This window comes from Aythya ferina (genome assembly GCF_964211825.1).
Source record: "Aythya ferina genome assembly, chromosome: 6".
NCBI lineage: Eukaryota > Metazoa > Chordata > Aves > Anseriformes > Anatidae > Aythya > Aythya ferina.
In genome coordinates this window covers 19016424-19035642 of record NC_140303.1, presented here as the reverse complement: position 1 = coordinate 19035642, position 19219 = coordinate 19016424, and the positions used below count along the sequence as shown (strand labels likewise).

General features: G+C 39.2%; 1 long non-coding RNA gene across 1 annotated transcript in view; it reads left to right on the top strand.

Annotated features, from left to right (window-relative positions):
- LOC311438589 overlaps positions 1 to 19219 on the top strand; it is a 115657-nt gene that overhangs the window by 31747 nt on the left and 64691 nt on the right. The gene's annotated exons all lie outside the window — the stretch shown is intronic.

The window sequence follows — 19219 nt, the reverse complement described above, 5'->3', positions numbered from 1 at the left end:
ACTCTGATCTTGGCTCATTTTTTTTTTTCCTTTTTGCCATTCTTATTTTAAAATATACACTGTTTTTAAAAATAGCTACTTTCTCTGTAAGACACAGTCTGATAATGAAAATGTCATTAATCTATAGTAGGGAGACAGATAGATATTTGACAAAACACCTTGTAAATGGCTCTAACAGAGTAATATTGACTGATTCTGTCAATATTTAGTAAGGAATTTGTTGCAATATCACCAAATCATACAATAGTTTATGTTGGAAGGAATCTCTAAGTTGTCACTTGATTTAGCCTCCCGCTCCACACAGGTCCAACTAGATGGGACTGCTCAGGGTCTCATCCAGACAAGTTTTGATAGTCTCCAGGGATGTAGACTTTACCTCCCTGGCCCTCTGTTGCAGTGTTTAATTACTCTCACAATTATTTTTTTTCTAATATCAAATCAAAATTTCCCATGTTGCAACTTGCATTATCTCCTCATCACATCACTGTTTGGCTCCAAGGGAAGTCTGTCTTTTTTACAGCCCTGATCGGCCTCTAATCATTGTATACAGCAATTACATCTCCCCCTTCTTTCCTTAAGGCTGAATAATCTTACTCCCCTCAGCCTCTCCTCATACATCATGTGCTCCAGAGGCCATCTTGGTGGCCTCTGCTGGACTCGCTCCAGTGTGTCAGAATCCTTTTTGTGCCAGAAAGCCCCAAGCTTGAGACAATGCCCTAGAGGTGCTGGGAATAACCACTGTCCTTGACTTCCTGGCTATACCCTTGCTATTACAGTACAGTGTGCTCTTGGCCTTATGTGTCACAAAAACACACTACTGTCTCCTTTTCAGCTTCCTGTCTACTGGGCGCTCCAGTTTTTTTTTTCTGCATCACTGCTTTCTATGCAGTCATTGCCCAGCTGTATGGTTGGGTGGCGTTATTTTGTCCCATTTGCAGGACTTTGCACTTGCCTTTACTGAAACTCATGATTTCCCTGTCAGCCCGCTTTATCAGCCCATTGAGATCCTTTAGAATATCATCCCTGCTTGCCAGCATATTGACTACTCCTCACAATTTAGTATTGTACACAAACTTGCAGTGTGTGCCCCCTGTCCTGTTGTCTGAGCTGTTAACAAAGATGTTAAACTTTCTGTGTATGTCCAGTATGCTTAATTGGTCCTTTAATCTTCCTTTGCTGTAGGAAGTGTTTTACTCCCACAGACTCCACCGCTAGGCTCAGCAGCCTGAGAGAACTGAGGGCAGATCCTACCAGTAAAAACAAAGGCAAAAAAGGCATGGAGAACTCTGGCATTTTCCACGTTCCTTGTCATTATGTTCCCTGACCCACTAAACATTGGTCCACATTATCCATAGGCTTTCTTTTGCTGCCAGTACATTTATGGAAATTGTTCCCCTTCACATCCCTTTTTAGTTTCAGCTCTGGCTGAGCTTTCACTTTCCTAACTCTTTCTCTGCATGGTGGAACAATGTCTCCATATTCCTCCTAGGCAGCCCATACCTGCTTACCTGCTCCCACCCTAGGAATACAACATTTCTGAGCTTGGTCAGGAGTTCCCAGCTAGTCTGAGCTGGCCTTCTGCAATGCTGGCTAGACTTCCTGCAAATCAGAATGACCATTTGCATGCTTTGCAAAGGTTGTCCTTGAAGATAAAATATTAATGTAAATTAAATATACATGTATGCATTTTGAATACTACTTAAGAATGTACACTTCCATGTATTGTATTTAAATAATTAAGAATTGGAAAGTATACCCTAAGGAAGGTTTGCTTGGTGCTGGGTATGATACTGGTGTGGCTGATGCTATATATGGGTTTCTCACACAGGAAACAGAGAAGTGGCTCAAACAAAATTAATGCAAGCTTGTCACCAAATATCTGCAAATCTGCAGATTCATATTGTATTGGGCAAATATAATTTTTTGGGAGGGACACTTCAACAACATTGCAGGCTCTGACAGCTACTTGCAAAACAGAATGATGGGATAAGTTTTGAGCTGTATGAATTGCAACAAGAATGAATTGCAAATCCTCAGGTCTTCCCCAAAAAGGGAGACTAATAAGATTAGTCAAGTAGCAGGCACTCTGTACTACATCCAAATGCACACGGAATGTACATTTTTTTATAACTTTTCTCTCATGTAAATTAACTGCATTTTTTTTTTTTCAGAGGTTTGACTTTACACTTGTGTCAAGATCTCATAATTACAAAGCAGGTAATTGGCCTGAATTGCTTTAGGGGAATCAACTGCTTTAGGGGATTAATTTTTATACAAAAGTGTTTACATGCTGTTACACAGAGACTGCTGTGAAAGAAAGATGTTTTTAGGAAGTGATTCATGGCCCATGTGAAAATGCAGTTGAAGTATTTCAGCTAATACATCCCACCAAGGCAGCACCTGTTGCTTTAATGACGTTAAAGAATTTGGCAATTCTGTAGAGAACTGCATTATTGTGACAGACATTACAGACTGTTTCACAAATGCTTGTGTGACTTTGGCCACTGCTACACTCTGACCAATTCACCTTTCAGCAGGACAGTGCCACTAACAGATTCTGTTGCCCTGGCAGAGGAGGCAGCCCTGGTCCCCTGGAGAGCATGCATCCAGCCCGTGGGCTGGAGTGGGAGCCAGGGGCCTCATCTGAAAGCTAGACTTCCAAACCCCTAACAAAGTGCAGATGGTATTTTGGAGAGTTCACTTACGTACCATGGGTATAAATAAAACATGAAGAAACATGCCAGACTAGCTCCAATGAGTAGCAGCAGCACACTTCTGTAAAATGGAACCACATTACCATATAAACCATGTGAATTTTCAGAAATATCCAAGAGAGACTTTTCCAAATATTTGCAGACAAATGAAAGGAGAGATTAAACAACACATGGTGAAGTAAAATTATATCTTTTTTATCTTTTTTTTTTTTTTTTCTAAATAAAGAAAGGTTTACAAGGAGCTGGAGCTGTGATTACATGTAGAGGAAAATTCCAACAGTGTGGTAAATTATTAATTAATATTGATGCACTATCAATCAGTATAGTGCATTTACGGAGTATTCAAAGTTAGAGAAAGACAGGCTAATTAGCAGTCTAGAGGGAAGACCATTTGAGAAAGCATGGCAGAAACTTTGGCTCAGATTTACAGTGGTATTTATTGTTAGATGTTATGGGCTGCATTGAATCTGTGTATTCAGTGGTTCCATAAAGATACTTAGTCAAAAAGTAAGCCTAAGTACATATATATATATTAGGATTAAATGTAATAGAAAAACATGCACTGGAGAGGGAGAGGAATTCCCCCAGATCCATCCATCACACCGGTTCCAGGGTTGCTCATTTGATGTAAGAAAATCTATAGCTAGATTATTTAGCTGAGTAAATTCTCAATTTCTATTCCACTCTATAAAGCATATTTCTCTTTCTGGGCAGTATAAAAATATTCCTGTTATGACAATTACAGGGTATACTCGTGTTGGATATTATGTGAACAGAGAACTAATATGGAGAAATATTATCCCTACGTAATATCTATTGTACAGCAACGTAGATTAATTAAAACCGTTCCAAGAATTTTCCTACAGCATTTACAGTACTGAGATTCATCTTTATGCTTATTGAAAACTATAACTTCTTAGAATATTTAGAATATTCTAAATAGCAGTTCCTAAGCTTCAAAAATTGCATTGTTGGAGCTTGAAGACGCCCCCAGATGAACTTTTACTTGTGATAACATAATTTCAAATGGTAAATAAACCATTTGTTGTTCTTGTTAAAACAATGTCTATGGCAGCCCCTGTTCTGTGGTAGCTTGATTCATATTGTTTTAAAACCTGTCATGGAAATCAACATCCTTTTCTTTAGCACCACTGTGAGGGTTAATGCAGGTTCATTCACATTTCCTACTCAATCTCATTGGGAAGTTTAAAGAAAAAGAAAAGGAGATTTGAAATTGTAATTCAGATTTCATTTCAAACTGCTTATCTCTGTTCGTCTTCTGATTAAACACAATTTTTTTTGGAACCAAAATGTCACATTATCTGTATGACTATGCTCTCCATCAAAGCAGTAAAAGCTTGAAGGTTTACTGCAAAAAGGGTTCCCCTTACTGGTGGCTCATTGTACTACAGCACTCAAATCCCCAGTATGGTTTTAAATCTCTAAAATGATTTAACCCAAAGCAGCTGCTGGTTGTATGTCTTGATTTGAGGACCCCTCACACAGTCTTTCTTCAAGGCACGCATATGTTTAGCAAACACATGCCAAATTATCAATAAATACTTGCTACAGGTTACTGGATTTGCAAGTGTCCTTTCCTTCCTGTATTTGGGTACTTCTGAATAGGAGGGACATTTGTGCCCATGTGTGTAAGTGCGTATGGAAACATTATGTGTTGTGATACTAATCACTTACAACATTTAGAGATATAATACATATATATTACAGTTATATAGGATGGTTGGAAGATTTTATTGGCATTTACATAGAGTGGCTACAAAAGTGAAACAGTGATAATTAAGTCAGTCATCCTGCTAGTACTGCTAAAGCCATTATTCCCTGCCTGTATGTACAGAAGATACAGAAACCTCACGGCCTCAGAGAGGGTGCTTGCAATTGCAGAGGAGGTCAACAGGTTAGCAGTGCATTTTTACACCATCACACAAAGATCCCAACAGGCCAGAGCTCAGGAGATGGAGCTGCAAAGCTGATCCTTCGAGAGTGCCTCTATCTATTGCCTAGAATAGTTCTACCAAAATAAGCAGCAGACATTTTCAAGTCCTGTTAGCTCATTATTTCCCATGGCTCATCACACTACAACCTGCCAGAATACGGAATTTTTGGTTTTTAAAAAGGCCAGAAGTAACACTCTTCCACTGGAATTTGGAATATGGGAAGAAATGTTCTGTCATTTCCCCTGCCACACAATTAGGCAGTTTACACTGACATTCCTTCTGCTGGTATAGACACATCCACAACATACAGAGAACACGAGGTGGGGAGGTCGGTAGCTGCATTTCCTCATGCTGAAGGTAAGGAAGGAAATTTTAATCTGAAAGGCTGAGCTAATTACTGTTGCTGCATTCACGTCAGGGGTGTAGAAAATATCTCAGGTGTCCAGGCTAGCGAGGATCCTCTGTTGGGTAGTTCTTATCATCCTAGGGATTGGCTCAACCGTGACAGTGCTGGGGGCTACGCCACAGTGCAACTTGAAGCACATTTACCCCTGGTCAGCACTGATGAGCAGAGCTACAGACCTTCCCACATTTCCTGTCACCTATGTTGTTCGCCTGTGTCTACTTATTCCCTGTGACAGACAGGCACACTCTCACAGCTGTCAGAAAGTTAGCTTGGCAGAGAAGACCCTTCTCCACAAGTACCTTCAGCTCATCTTACACTGATTCTCCTGAATGATTGCTGGACTGAAAAAACAAAACAAAACAAAACAAAACAAAACAACAAAAACCCACAAAAAACCACAAGCACAACAACAACAACAAAACTACAACAATAAGAACACACCCCTTCACAATCTCCTCCATATAGTTCACATGGGTACATATCCATCCCAGTGTAGGCAAAAGCCAACCTCCAGCATCTTCCCAAGACAACAAGCACCTTACTGTAGGTCCTAGCCATCCATGTTTCACCCAAACGGCCACAGCCATAAAAAGGTGCGGCACGGATGAGCATACTACAGTCCAAGTCATCAGCACCACAGCTTAGCTTGGCTCTTGCTAAGCAGCGAATTGCTGTTTCAATCCTGATTACAGCCCATGCCACAGCCACTAGGCTTGCTGGGAATCGACTATCATCGGGCAATGCTAGACAGACCCTTGCAACCCCTGCTACCAGAACATCCCCTGATAAATAATTTCCATGGCTTTGACTGAAGGGCTGTTCATTTTGTAATGCTCCCTGTTGTGGTGGGATTCTCCCTTGTAAATCTCACCTCCAAGATTTTTAAGACTCACAGCTGTGGTAGCTGGGTGCAAAGGCTGTGTTTTTTAAACCGTTCCTAGTTTGACTGGAGAAAAGACATTCCACAACACCTATGCTTGGAATATTTTTTATTCTCATGCACCAGAGGAAGATTTGTTGAGCACAGTACCTGACTAACTACTAAATTGGAATTCAGAAAATATATGAACTGCTCAGTTACACAGCATCCCAAAATTACATTCTTAAGGGAAGTTACTAAACTGTATATCCCTGCCCATTTCTGAAGACTTCCTTTTCATTGTGTGAGATAACAACAGAACTGGAGGTAGCAACAGCCCACACTGGATTCTGACTAATTCTGAAGCTAAAAGCTTTGAATGCAAATCAGATATTGGAATGCTGCGACAAAATAAAACAAAGCACAACAGACTGATGTTTCCTCTTCAGTAGTCATTACTGTCATCGCGTTTTTGCCTGTGTTTTCAGGCAAAAAGGTGAAACTTCTAAAATTTCTTAAGTATGTCCTCTCCTCCACTCCAAGCACTAATCTAAATGAGGGTGCTGAAAGCTGACAAGGCAATCACCATAAGAAAACCAAGCTCCATTGACGTAATTTTTAATTTACAGCTGCAAAATCTTCAATGATGGTTGGTAGAAAACCTTAAAGTATAACTGTGTTCCAGCTTGCTTTCAAAGGAAAGAGACTCTATCCTGCAAATGGCCAAGCATCTGAAGCATCTGTCTGGCCAGGATGTATGTTGTAACTAATTTAGGCATCTGCTTTTGATGATGCCTTTTTGGGCTGTTGTAGGAAGCAGCCCACACTAATAGTCATGTATGCCATTTTTGGCAGCAGTCCTGTTTCCTTAATTAAAGTCATTTCATTCATACAATCAATAAACACACATTTCCTTCCTAAGTATATCTTGAAAAAATGTTAATTTAGATAAGGAGTAAAATAGTATTTAGCCATGTTATAATAATATTAAATCAACATTTAAAGTAGATCATCTTTGAGAATATCAATTCACTAATGGATTAATAGTTTGCCACATTCTTACTTAACTTAAAAAATCATAATTTTAGCCATGTTAGAACAACTAACAAGAAAATTCTGGGTGAAAGCTGCTTTTTCTGGTCCCAAACCTACACTTCCCTCTGCTTCTTTTCCTCCCTCCCCCCAAAATAAAACCAGAATGACAAAAATTAAGTTTACCCTAATACTTAGAATTTGCTGACTTGAAGCCAGCTCCTTAACATTGCATCCTGCACTGAACAGCTTTTTAGACGTAAATTATTTGCTTTCAGTCTTAACTAAGAAGTTTAACTGCAGGCTTGAATACCACAACAGAATTCCTTCTGAGAACAGTTAAATTTCAGGTCAGAACCCCATTCTGTTCCAAAGAGCACTTTGCTGTAAGCAGAGGCAGAGGAATATTAGCTTGCTCCTATTTATCTTTTCCTGGCACTGTCGAAGCCTTTCCACCATGTGATAAAGCAATGAAGACCTGTGTGTTTGGGGCCAGGGGGGTTACCCAGAGCAATCAGTATGCTGTCTCAGGATAGCTGCTCTCTAAACCACCCTACTTCCATCCTACCAGCATCTCTGTAAGAAGGTGATCCCCTCACCCCACCAAGGAAAGTCATTTCTCTTCATCTCTGAGAGCTGAAGCCATAAAAACTAGCCTGCTGATGCTGTGCTTTGCTTGCAGCTCTGCCCATCACTCCTCTGCAGCAGAGGCAAAGCTGTCAGCTCTGAGAAGTCTTAGCCCAGCAGTCCTGGTGGTGGTCCTGGTGGTGGTCCTGGTGGTGGTGAAGGGCTTGCCAGGACTCAGAGGTGAGGTTAGAGAAGGGCCCTGCACGGGAGAAAAAAGCCTCAGCCCTGACCTGACTAGGGTTGCTGAGAAGCAGCAGTGCTTCTACACGTTCACATAATGAAATTGCCTGTCATTGCCACACTCCCCAACAGCATCTGCCTGCCTTTTCCATTTGACTGGGTGGGCATGCTTCTCAGATGCTGCAAGGCTTCAGGCAAAGTGGGCATCACACTGCCTCTTCTTCCTCGGCCCTCAGCATCTCCTTCACTCCTCTTCTCACATGTACACTGCAAGCTCCTTGGATCCTGAGCTGCCTTCCAGCTATATGTTTGTGTAGTTTCAGGGCTTGTGGTGCTGGTGGCCATGAGGAACTATTCAAGATTAAACAGCAATGATTACAAAAATACTTGATCATGCTGAGTGGTAATTGGTTGCAGTCACCTGAAAGGTGAAAGTGCAAGTTGTTACAGGGACAGGGCTACCTGAAAGAGTTGTGTTCCAGCAGGAGATAATGTATGACTGAAGACAAGAAAAGCAGAACAGATGCCCAAGGAGTTTGTGCTGTGGATAAAAGCAGAAGCTCATCATTGTTCTGTTCTCCAACTCCGTCATAACTGAGAGGTGTGAGTGGAGAGGTTCAGACAATGAGTTATCCTTGTGCTCCTGAACGAATAAAGGGTGACAGGTTTCCAAAGCACTGTGCTGTTTTAAGGGAGAGGAAAAAAGCAGGCTCAGAGTTATGGAGTCCCAGCTACCTGGATAACAGACATCAATCACACAACAGGACACACTCTTTTCAAGCTCTAATATTTCTTTCTAAGGCAAATTCCCTAATTTCACAATAACCCTGGAATTTACTGTGAACTGACAGCTGCATGAGAATTTCAAGACAGAATATTTTTTGCTTCATGGTCTAGAACACAGATGAAAAACAAAGCTGTGATTTTAAGACCAGTGTTGTGTCCAAGTTAAATAGGAACATAGGCATGGGGACTAGTGCTGCTCCACCATCTTGTTTATTTAGCAGTTTTGCAGAACCTATCAACCAGGTGATTATCTGTGGGATTGTGGGAGCCTCCCTCAAACCACTACTTGTAGGAGTAACTGCCCATCAGTGTGAGACAAAAAAAATTCTTTTTTTTTTTTTTTTTTTTAATTTTTATTTTAATGAATTGAAAAGTTATTTGGCAAAATATTTTTAAACAAAGGTCCCTCTCCACATTGTTGCATCCCCTTTTCCTACTGTGCTAGGTGTCATGCCAGGTAGTTCATTTTCTTCTACCATTTGCAAAGGTATTTTTGGTTGCCTGGAAATTTATTTATTTATTTATTTATTTATCTTTAATTGCTGTTGGAGGTGGGAAGGTGTCAAATTGCTGGGCACTTTTGAGCCACTCCATTCACGCCCTGGCTGGAGGCATCAATTCGCAGAACAAGAATCTGGACATGGAGACCTCACCCAGTGGGAACAGTTGGTCTCTTTTTGAGGTTCAATCTCTAGAAGTACCTTAACTAGACAAAGAATTACTGTATGGCTGGGGATAAGCTGCAAAGTTCTTGTGTTGTAGATTTATTACATTTTTGGTAGAGTATAGAAAACATCCTATTTCACAGTGTTTATAGGAAGCTACCATAATTTCTTGTTCTGCATATTTCATAATTCTTTGAATATAGCCCACAGTATATATAAATTTCACAGACCTATAACTGGAAAAAACATAGCACATGCTCTTGTGAAATACTGCAAAAGTCTCCCATGGTTTGTTTTTTCCCATCTGAAATCCACATTGAATGAAGCATCTGGTTGCCATCCTTAATTTCCTGCAAAATGGCTCAGAAAAGACCCATTTCTCATTTCCAAAAAGACCACTTAATTCTATTTGTGTGGTACTGCAAAGTGAGCATAAATTACTCATTCTCTTCCTACTTATATTATGGTAAGTCAAATGACTTCAGTGCAACTAATCCTGATTTACATCAGCATAAGCCAGGAAAGACATAAAGGCTCTAAATTTCCCCAGTGTTTGTTTTCGTACAATATTTTCTCCTTCTCATGGTTATCCGTTACCCTATAAATCTGAGTACTCCTAAACTCATACAGTTCATTAATTTTTAAAGTGGTTTGGCCTATTCTTTGCGACATACTTGAGCCAACTCTGGCAGTTGTATCTCCCAATCACATTTCCTACTCCCACAAGAAGGGGCTAGTCTGAGGAACTTGTCTCAGCTTTATAGCCATGTAGGAACATCAGTGCAACCTGCCTTCATGTCTGACGGTGCATGTCTTAGGAGTGATCTAGGAAGAGTTCAACAGAGCGTAATATTTGAACATTTACATTTCATACTTCTGTAACTCTCATTAACCAAAGGTACCAACTCAAAATCCCCAACATGGGCATCCAGTGACAATAACCAGGATCTCTACATATTCCCAAGGGAAAGGATAGACCCCACAGGTTTCTGAGGTATTTACCCCCCTCCTCACTGCTCTTTAGATAACATTTTGACACCTGCTAATTACAATGTACATCAGATTAAATCTGGAGCAACAATGTTAATCTATTAAGATGTCAGTTATGAGATTGTTCGATATAGTACATGAAGAACATTTAATGTCTTAGAAGTTTTCATCCACACTGTACATCAGCAAATCAAATGATATACTCATGAAACAAAAAATTAGAAGCATGATATCATCTGAATGATCCTTGCCTGCCTCTGAGCTATGACTCGTTCAAAGTGTTTTACAAAGTTGATAACCCTCTCTTCAATCATTACAGGGCACTGCACTAGCATCCAATAGTTTTCATTAAAGACTGATCTCACTAGAAATGTAATGGATTAAAAATATTTTACACTGCCATCAGCTAATGAGTATAACATCTCTGTTTGCATCTCTTCTCACACATATAAACCTCCCAACATTTTTCTTGCACAGGAAACAAACTATTGCATAGCAAAACATCAGCCTTACACCCTCCTCCTTATAACTTCCTAAATTCTATTGCAATTTACATTTACGTGGTTTATATGTTCTTTCCACCTGTATGATTTCAAATAATTTTATAGATTTTTTTTTTTCCTTTAGAGATTCAGCCTTCCCAAATACAGAGATACAATTTCTAAAAAAAAAGAATCCACTGTATGGTACTTCCACTATCAGTACAACACCACTGAAATGAGATAGCATTGTTCCCATTCTGTGGTGAAGCATAAAAAAATTGTGACTTGTCTCAGATTATATACCAAGTAGCAGAGTAGTTAGGAACAGATTTCAGATTTCTTCATTCCCCATCCTTCTAGCACAGGCAACACAGCATGATGAGGACACGTACTTTAGCAACTTAACCTTTCCATGTCATTTTACTTGAAAAATTGCTCATTTTATCTTTGTGTAGGGATGCTATGGAATGGTCTGCTACACTCCAGAGACAGTTGCATATCACCTGGTATGATAGGAAATTAAGACTGTACTTCTAAATTGAGAAGTGCTTTGGGGCTTCTATGGATCAAAGGTACCTTGGAAATGTAAAGTATTTTATAAAATTAACTAAAAAGCTTAGCGTTAGAGTTGTAAGAAATCAGCATTTCCTCTTCTATTTTCTGTCTTTCAGTCTCTGCTATCTTTAATTTGAATTTGCAGCTGTCAAAATGAATAATATGTAGCATCAATTTAAACACTGCTTTTCGATAAGTTCAGTGTAATAGTTTCACTTTGTCTCGATTCTGTTGATTGCTATTAAATTCTAGATTGTTTTAAATTCCTTGAGACTATCCTGGAAGTATCAATTACAGACTGTAGGCATTTATTAGAATTCAGTTTGAGACAGAGCACTCTCATTTGGCTGGAAAACATTTCTTTCTGTTCTTTGCACTTAATACAGAAGAGGTCATAGAAATATAATTTGCTATTTAAGAAAGTAGATTGTTTAAAGAAATCTTATAAATGATTGTAGAGATTAGAACAGAAAGGAAGGAAATAACCTTTATAAAGAGCATGGATGGTGGCAAAGAACCACACACAACTTGCTTTTTGTCTATCTATGTGACTGTTCAAAGTCATTGGAAGAAAAGTGACTTGCAAATGTGAAGCCCATAAGCAACATAACTCTCTCCATTCACACAGAAAAATTCCCTTGGACTTGGAGATGGAAAATAAAATCATCAGTTCTTGCAGGTCAAATTATTTCTGGAATAATGTGGCTTACAACATACTACCTAAGAAACTTGTTATTTCTGCATGGCTATATTTTCTTGTGGATCAGAGCTATGTATGTTGTTTGACAGGAAAGTGCTGCATAAGCCTCCCTCCCTCTTTTTTCTTATAACTGTTATGTTATTCCAAGTGCTTGCTGATGCTCAGAATAAGCAGCAACATCCATAGTTTTCTCTCACCAACCACAATTGGCATGCAGCCACTTTTCACAGCCTGAGCTGTTTGACAATACTTGTATAAAAAGTACCTAGTCACTGTGTTTTGCAAAGAATAAGACGCTCATATCACTAAGATCAATATTAGAAATGGATTGAGAAAAGAATCTGGGAACAGATTAGGGTGGGTCTAGAGCTTAAAATTGAGAGTGGAGTTAGAATTCAGTCTGGATGACACTGAAATCTTGTTGGCTGTTCTTTTGAATTTTTGTCCAAGAGCATGAATGATCTCATAAGATCATCTGGAAGGTGTTTATACTGCGCTTGACAAATACATTCACAGTTTTTTACATCTTATTTGTTACTTTACATATTCTCTATCTACAAAACCAATATGTGATTTTTCATCTGATGTGTATGCAAGCATTAAGCAACTATTATTTAGGCCAGATGAAGTTATTTAGTCTTTTCTTTTTAATCTACATCCTGATTGTAAATCCTTCACTGGCTTTTAAAACTTGAATCTAAACATTGTATTTTCTATTAATTATTCTGACTGAAGTCATCACTAATGTCGATATACTGATTACTAGGTCTTCTTGATTAAAGCTAAAATGGGAACCAAATTGCTACCAAATGTCTACTTGTTTCCATTTTTACATATATATATATTTTTTTTTTTTTCAAGGATGTTGACTATTTCAGCTAGAAAGATTCCCTAACCATTCCCTACTGTTAGTGGAAGCTTTGGGTTTCTGACTTCCCTGACTTGGAAGCAATACCATTTATTTCCTGTGGACTAATAAAATAGGAGTTCATCCTTCACTCCTGGCCAGCTTCACCTCAGACTTGATTCCAGTGGTGCAGGTGAAACTTCATTATGTGTGGACCAGCTAGTTGTGCTTGCTGTGATGTGTAAATTATTAGGTAGAATCACTTATGCAACCTTGGCATGGATGTAACCCAGCATGAATCAGAAATTTTACAGTTATCCTTAATATGGTTGTTAAAATGCATGTACCTGAACATTGGTTCTTAGTACCTGGTATTGTTTCCAAATAATCAATACACTCAAGTAATGAAAGAGAAGAGAAAATTCATGCCATTGAGACATGTGAGTTTAAGAAAATTCATAAAATTGAGATTTAATTAAACTGGAAAGAAAGTGGTAAAAGATTATTACACTTTCAGAGCCAAAATATAGAGTGGATTACGTATGTAATATATAATTAAAGGTATAAATAAGTATAGAAAAAGAGAGGGAGAGTGATAGAGAAGAAGCTAAAAATACAAGGTATAATTTATTCTTTTGCACAAAGCACTACATAAACATCTCTGCTCCAGTTTTAATCTTTCCTTCCCTGTTATCCATTGTCTCTTATTTGCTTTTCCTATTGTTCTTTACTCCATCTCAGTCTGCCATTTTTTTTCCTTTTCATGCTTATGTTTTTAACTTGAAGTCCTTGACTACAGCAAGTCTAGCGTGTTGTCTATTTTATCTCTTCTAAATCATTTTTATTTAGAAGTCTTTCAGAAAATTGGCATTCAGTTTAATTCCCCCTCAAACAATAAGCTGATCTGGCACAGAACTTCTGGAGAGGCTATTTCATCATTAAACTGAGCCAACTACCTTAGATGGAAATGGCTAAATAAAAATGGATGATTCATAAATAACTTTGCATGCACACAATTCAAGTCTAGGGCTTCCTGCAGTGATGGTGTTTATTGTTCTAAAATCTAGGCATTCATGCAAAGGGCGGCAAATCCAGGAAACTACGCTCAAAAAGTCATTTTAGATTTATCCACATTTTTGACAGATACAAGCTTGAATTCTGTTTGGAGCCTTTATGTCTGATGGCAAGAGGCAATTGCCTTCCCTTTTGCTTTTCATCCCTCCCTTCTCACCCTAATGCAGCAAGTCATCAAGCTATCGGGGAGCAAGTGAACTAGAGTGGACAGAGTTTTCTGGAAAGTCAGAGAAAAGACAGAAATTGGGCTTTCTATTTCCCTTAGTAGTAAACTATATCCCCAAACCACTCCAAAATCTCATGTTTCTTTTCTTTCTTTTGAAGTGGGAAAGTTGTCCATGCTTTGCCTAGTGCTGTTGCTCAGCCTCAGCCCAACCACACTGTCTTCAAAACACAGCTTCTTCTTGTGTTTAAGCTCATCCAGGACTAGTGACCTCCTCTCACCAGGAACTGGATTGAACCCATTCCCGGTTGCAATAGCCACCAGAATATTAATGCTACTTGTGTTCCCCATGAAGCTGACGGGGTAGATGGAAAAATTGCATGTCATCAGGACCATTCAGCCATAAAAGAAGCGTGCTTCCTTATTGAATGTCCTGAAAACCATATTTACCCTGACATCAGAAGTACAGTGAATCCCAGCATGCTACTGGAAGCTGTAAGGGCTTATGAAGTCTCCCAAGACACAGGAGCCAGGCTGCTCCCCATGGACTCTGTTGGGCACAGACACAACTGGGGAAGCAGAGCATAAGCCTCCTTCCAGGGCTCCTGGCATCTGTATCGCCCTGCCAGGTCAGATAAAGCTTAATGCCACTGGGAACACTGTGGGTAAAAGCTGGGTTTATTGGGTTGACATGACACAAGCAGCTCTGTTTTCCATGCAAAAGACAGCAACTGGAAACTGAGCAGAGCATTATACAGAGCTGTAATGACTATGTACACTACACAACATTCATCATTGCTTTTGCAGACTGACTGGGACCATAATAAATACATGACTATTTGATATATGTCCTCAAAAAGGTCATCCAGAAGCATATCCTGGGAAGCACCTCCTGGCATGAAGTGCAAGACCAGCCAAATTGTTTAACTCGCCAGTATATTTTTAGAGTTCATTTAAAACATTTTGTCATGTATATTCTCTTTTAAAGAATGATACATCACCACTGACAGTCAGTGCATACTGTTTTCATAGCCTAGCTTTCATAAATATTATGAACAAATATCACAGTGGTATTGTTATAACGAATTACAGTGATGTGTTTCTTGAGAGAGTGCCAATGACTGGTTTATATCCTCTGTGATGTTAGTGTCACTAGAAACGTGGCACAAATCTTTTCCCAAGGTTCAGCAGTATCTTCAGGCCAATAATGCTACGCTCCTGTCCCACCCCCCCCCCCTTTTTTTTTTTTTTAACAGTTTCCTCTAAACATTGATGTATAGCCTTTTAAAATTTTATTTTAATATGGCCAATGATCTAACAACACTTATTAAGTATGAAGTTCCTTTACTGTAATCTGGAAATAATTTTCCTCTGACTCTCACCAACAGCCAAACATAATAAAATATGTATAAGCCAAATAATGTTACACAGAGACTCTCAGGACTACGCAGGGTTCTCATACAACCCTGCAGCATCAGAGTTACGGAACACTGCAGTACAGGTAGAAAAGGAAGCTCCGAGCTCTTCCCATCTACTGGTAGCTCCTCTGGGAGTGGAAGAACATCTAGCAGTGCTGCAGAGAGCCTGCAGCGGGTTCCCAGTCACACACCTGTCAGTCAGAAGCCAGGGACAAGCTCTGGGCTTTCCTTGGGGGTGTCCTGCTCCCAGTCACTGGGCACTGTCTCTGCACAAGGTCTGTTGCCTTGCTAACACCCAAACAACCTTCCCAGGTGGACCACTTCCTTCAGGAAAGGTGTGCCAGCAGGCACCCTTAGAAAAAGAGGGCTGGATGGATATGAAATTGGTTTTTATAAGGTCTGTGAGGGAAAAAATGTCATATGTTTGCCAGCTGCTCATCTTGAGATAGGCTTGAAGTTGGAGCCATTAAAATAAAAATAGGATTTTTAACTTTTCCTTTTTCATGGATTTTAATCTAGCCTACCCTGTGAGAACAATAGTTCATTTAACTCCAGCTGTGTTCCACCACATTCATTTCAATAATGTTTGGTCTACTGAACATACAGAATTAAGTACCTGTGTGTTCTGAAGTGGCATAGATATTTTGTCTTAGACTCTTCAAAATAGAAAATGTTCTGCGCAACAATATACTAAGAGGAAATTATATGTGAATGTATATGTGGTCACGGCTGAAATGCCAGCATTTGCTAACATACACACTGCACAGTATGGTAAGCATTTTTATAATATACAGAACAAGATATAATAGCAACTACCTTTGCAACTTTGATACTCTACCCAAGACATCAAATGTGCCTTCACAATAGTAACCCGTCCCAAAGAAATTATAAATGTTCTGACTCTTTCAGCATTGTGAGGCATTTTAGATTTCACAAGGCCCCATTTACTTCCCACATAGACAAAGACTTTTTTTCTCCTTCTTTAAAAAAAAAAAAAAAAAAAAAAAAAAGACAAGAAAATTTCCAGAAAGATAAGGAGATCAAAAGTACTGAGTGAAAACAAAAAGTCTTTGCCTAAAAGAAGGAAAAACCCTAAGGGGGCCCAGAGCTGCAGTTTCTTAATTTGACAGGCATTTAGATGGGTAATTGATGGGGCAGTTAACATGGCTCTTGACCAAAACAGCTCATATGCGATAGCAATGTCACATTTATAACTTACCAAAAATCATGCTAGTATGTATTCCATAAAAACATATCCACTTCATTAAATAGGAGAAAAAAAGATCCCATACATTAATAAACACATGGAAAGTTTCAAGTTTGAAGTGAGATATAGTTATTTCATATTATTTCTACAAATAAACACATGAGGACATTTTCAAAACCTTTTTTTTTTTTTTTTTTTTTTTTTTTTTTCCTGTTGCATTAGGCTATGCTACCTTTGCTACAAATACAATAAAGCAAATTGTCTACAGTCCAGGTTTACAGTGGAAACCAATTGCCTCCCACACTGGGGAGAGGGAAAACCAGGTCATTTATCAAAAATCACTAATGCCTAAAGCCATGGGTCACTTTTCAACCCAAAGGATAATAGTTTTTCCTTTCAACTACAAATTCCAGTCTAGGCATGCTTTATGATACCTTTTGAAATGCCTTTTTGCCTAAAGTGTGCTCCAGTGTCACCCTCAGCTGAGGCTTCTTTATATTAATCCAGAGCCACCTGTCTTCCACAGGCACTAGCAAAGCCTTAAAAAGGTAGCCAGAAAAGTTCCCCTGCTTGTGATTTTTTTTTTTTTATTTGCTAGCCATTTGCTGACTACCTCTCTGGCAAATCCAGTGTTTATGAGTAAAATATATATGTATACACTTGGAATTCAGCATTTTTTTTTTTACTCTCTTCCCCCTGCCCCATAAATATTGGTTACTATAGTGATTTTGATGCATAAAGCAGCAGAGGAACAAAGAGACGTGCTCATAAAGGAATTGTACCTCTATAGGTATCCTGGTCTTCACTCACATGGTGTGGTAGGCTCTAGATAAATGCATGGAAAGAAGCTTGCTGCCACTAGGAACCTACAGGCTAGTTCTGTGATTGGGCCTGACATGCAGAAACTTGATAGTTTTTCTTGACAATGTTAACTGGTGGCCTTATGTTATAGAACAGCTTTGGGCACGCCGTTGTGAAAATTAATCTTAGTATGTCTGTAGCCCTCTGCGACAGCTTGCTACTAATTACAGAGCTTACATTTATAACAGGTGCATGGGGTCACTGCTGACATTTCAACTCTTAATGGCCTTTCTTCAAGTACACACCAGAACTCAGCATGTTGGTTGTTTAGCACCATGCAGGCCTCAAACCATCAGTGGAGTCAGCAACCAGCCAGCAGTGACACAATCACTAGTTGCACTTGAAGTTACTATTGGACCTTAAAAATTGCTATAGAGAAAATCAACAGAAGCGAGTACTTCGTTGTCATTTACTGTATAACTGCAAAAAGTTGAAAAGCCTCTGGAAGTGGGGATGTAATGCTTTGCAGGAATGACAAAGGGATAGAACCTCTGGGAAGCAGCACCTCACATCCACCACAGGCCACACGTGAAACCATGTAAATGAGGACTTTGTCACTCTCGCTCCATCCACACAGAGATGAGCAGCTCTATCAGGTAAAACTGACAAGTGTGCTACATGGCAGCAGTTTAAGGTGACAAGATTTGAGTAACCTGAAGGCTGAGCACTTCCCTTAGCCCTGTGAAGCAGAGCTGAGGTATTCTGGCAATACGCAGAGCAAGCTTCCTGTACCCTACCTTCCTCCCCTCTCCTTTAGATAAATCTTCAAGAACCACGAGACCTGCAATTTGTATAACATTAGTTTCACAGAAAGATATCAATTCTTGTTTAGAGCTCTCCTGGCTACATACAGGTTAAACTAAATATCTACTAAAAGAAAAAATGCTCTCAGATACCAGCATGTGGTAACCGTAAATATTAATTTACGACTCATGAGTAACTTGGAAAATATGAATAAAGATGAAAGGATTGAAAAGAATGACTGAAAATTTTATGACTGAACATGCTGAATTTGATTAGTTATGATTAATGGGGGTCACATTTTGTTCCTTGTAAATAGTTGAGTAATCACTGTAAATCTGTGAAAATATTCACAAAAAGTGAAAGGTTTTAGTACAAACATCAACCCACACAGGAAACGTGTAGTGAGTTACTACATAGCTGCTCAAAACCTAAATCCTCCACAGCTTGTGATATTACAGTCAGCTTTCTCTTCAAGTTTCTGGCATCATTGTCTATTTCCTCCACCCAAACACGATCACATAATATCCCTGTGGCAACCACAACTCCAGCTATATAAAAATATTAAAATATGCATACATTACTGGCTAGTTTGAATTTTTACTTAAAAAAAAAAAAAAAAAAAAAAAAGAAGTAATTACTATGTTTGTGGATCTAATAACATCACTAGCATATCAACTAAAAATAGGTGGGACTAAAATGAGGACATGTCAAGAGATCTTGAAGGTGGTCTTTGGTGCTTCAACAGTGATGCAAGCATCAGTACTGAGTTTGACTAGAGAAAGGAGCCAATTTGGAGACCCTCTTTTGTCACAGAAAGATCTGGGCAGAGCCTCATGGTCAAGCCATGACCAAACAGTCTGCAGAGTGAAGAAAGGGAAGACCCTGTCCAGTCTGTCCCTAGAGCCTGGAGACCATTTCTCTGCCCTACCACCCACCAAGCTGTTCACCAGTCTG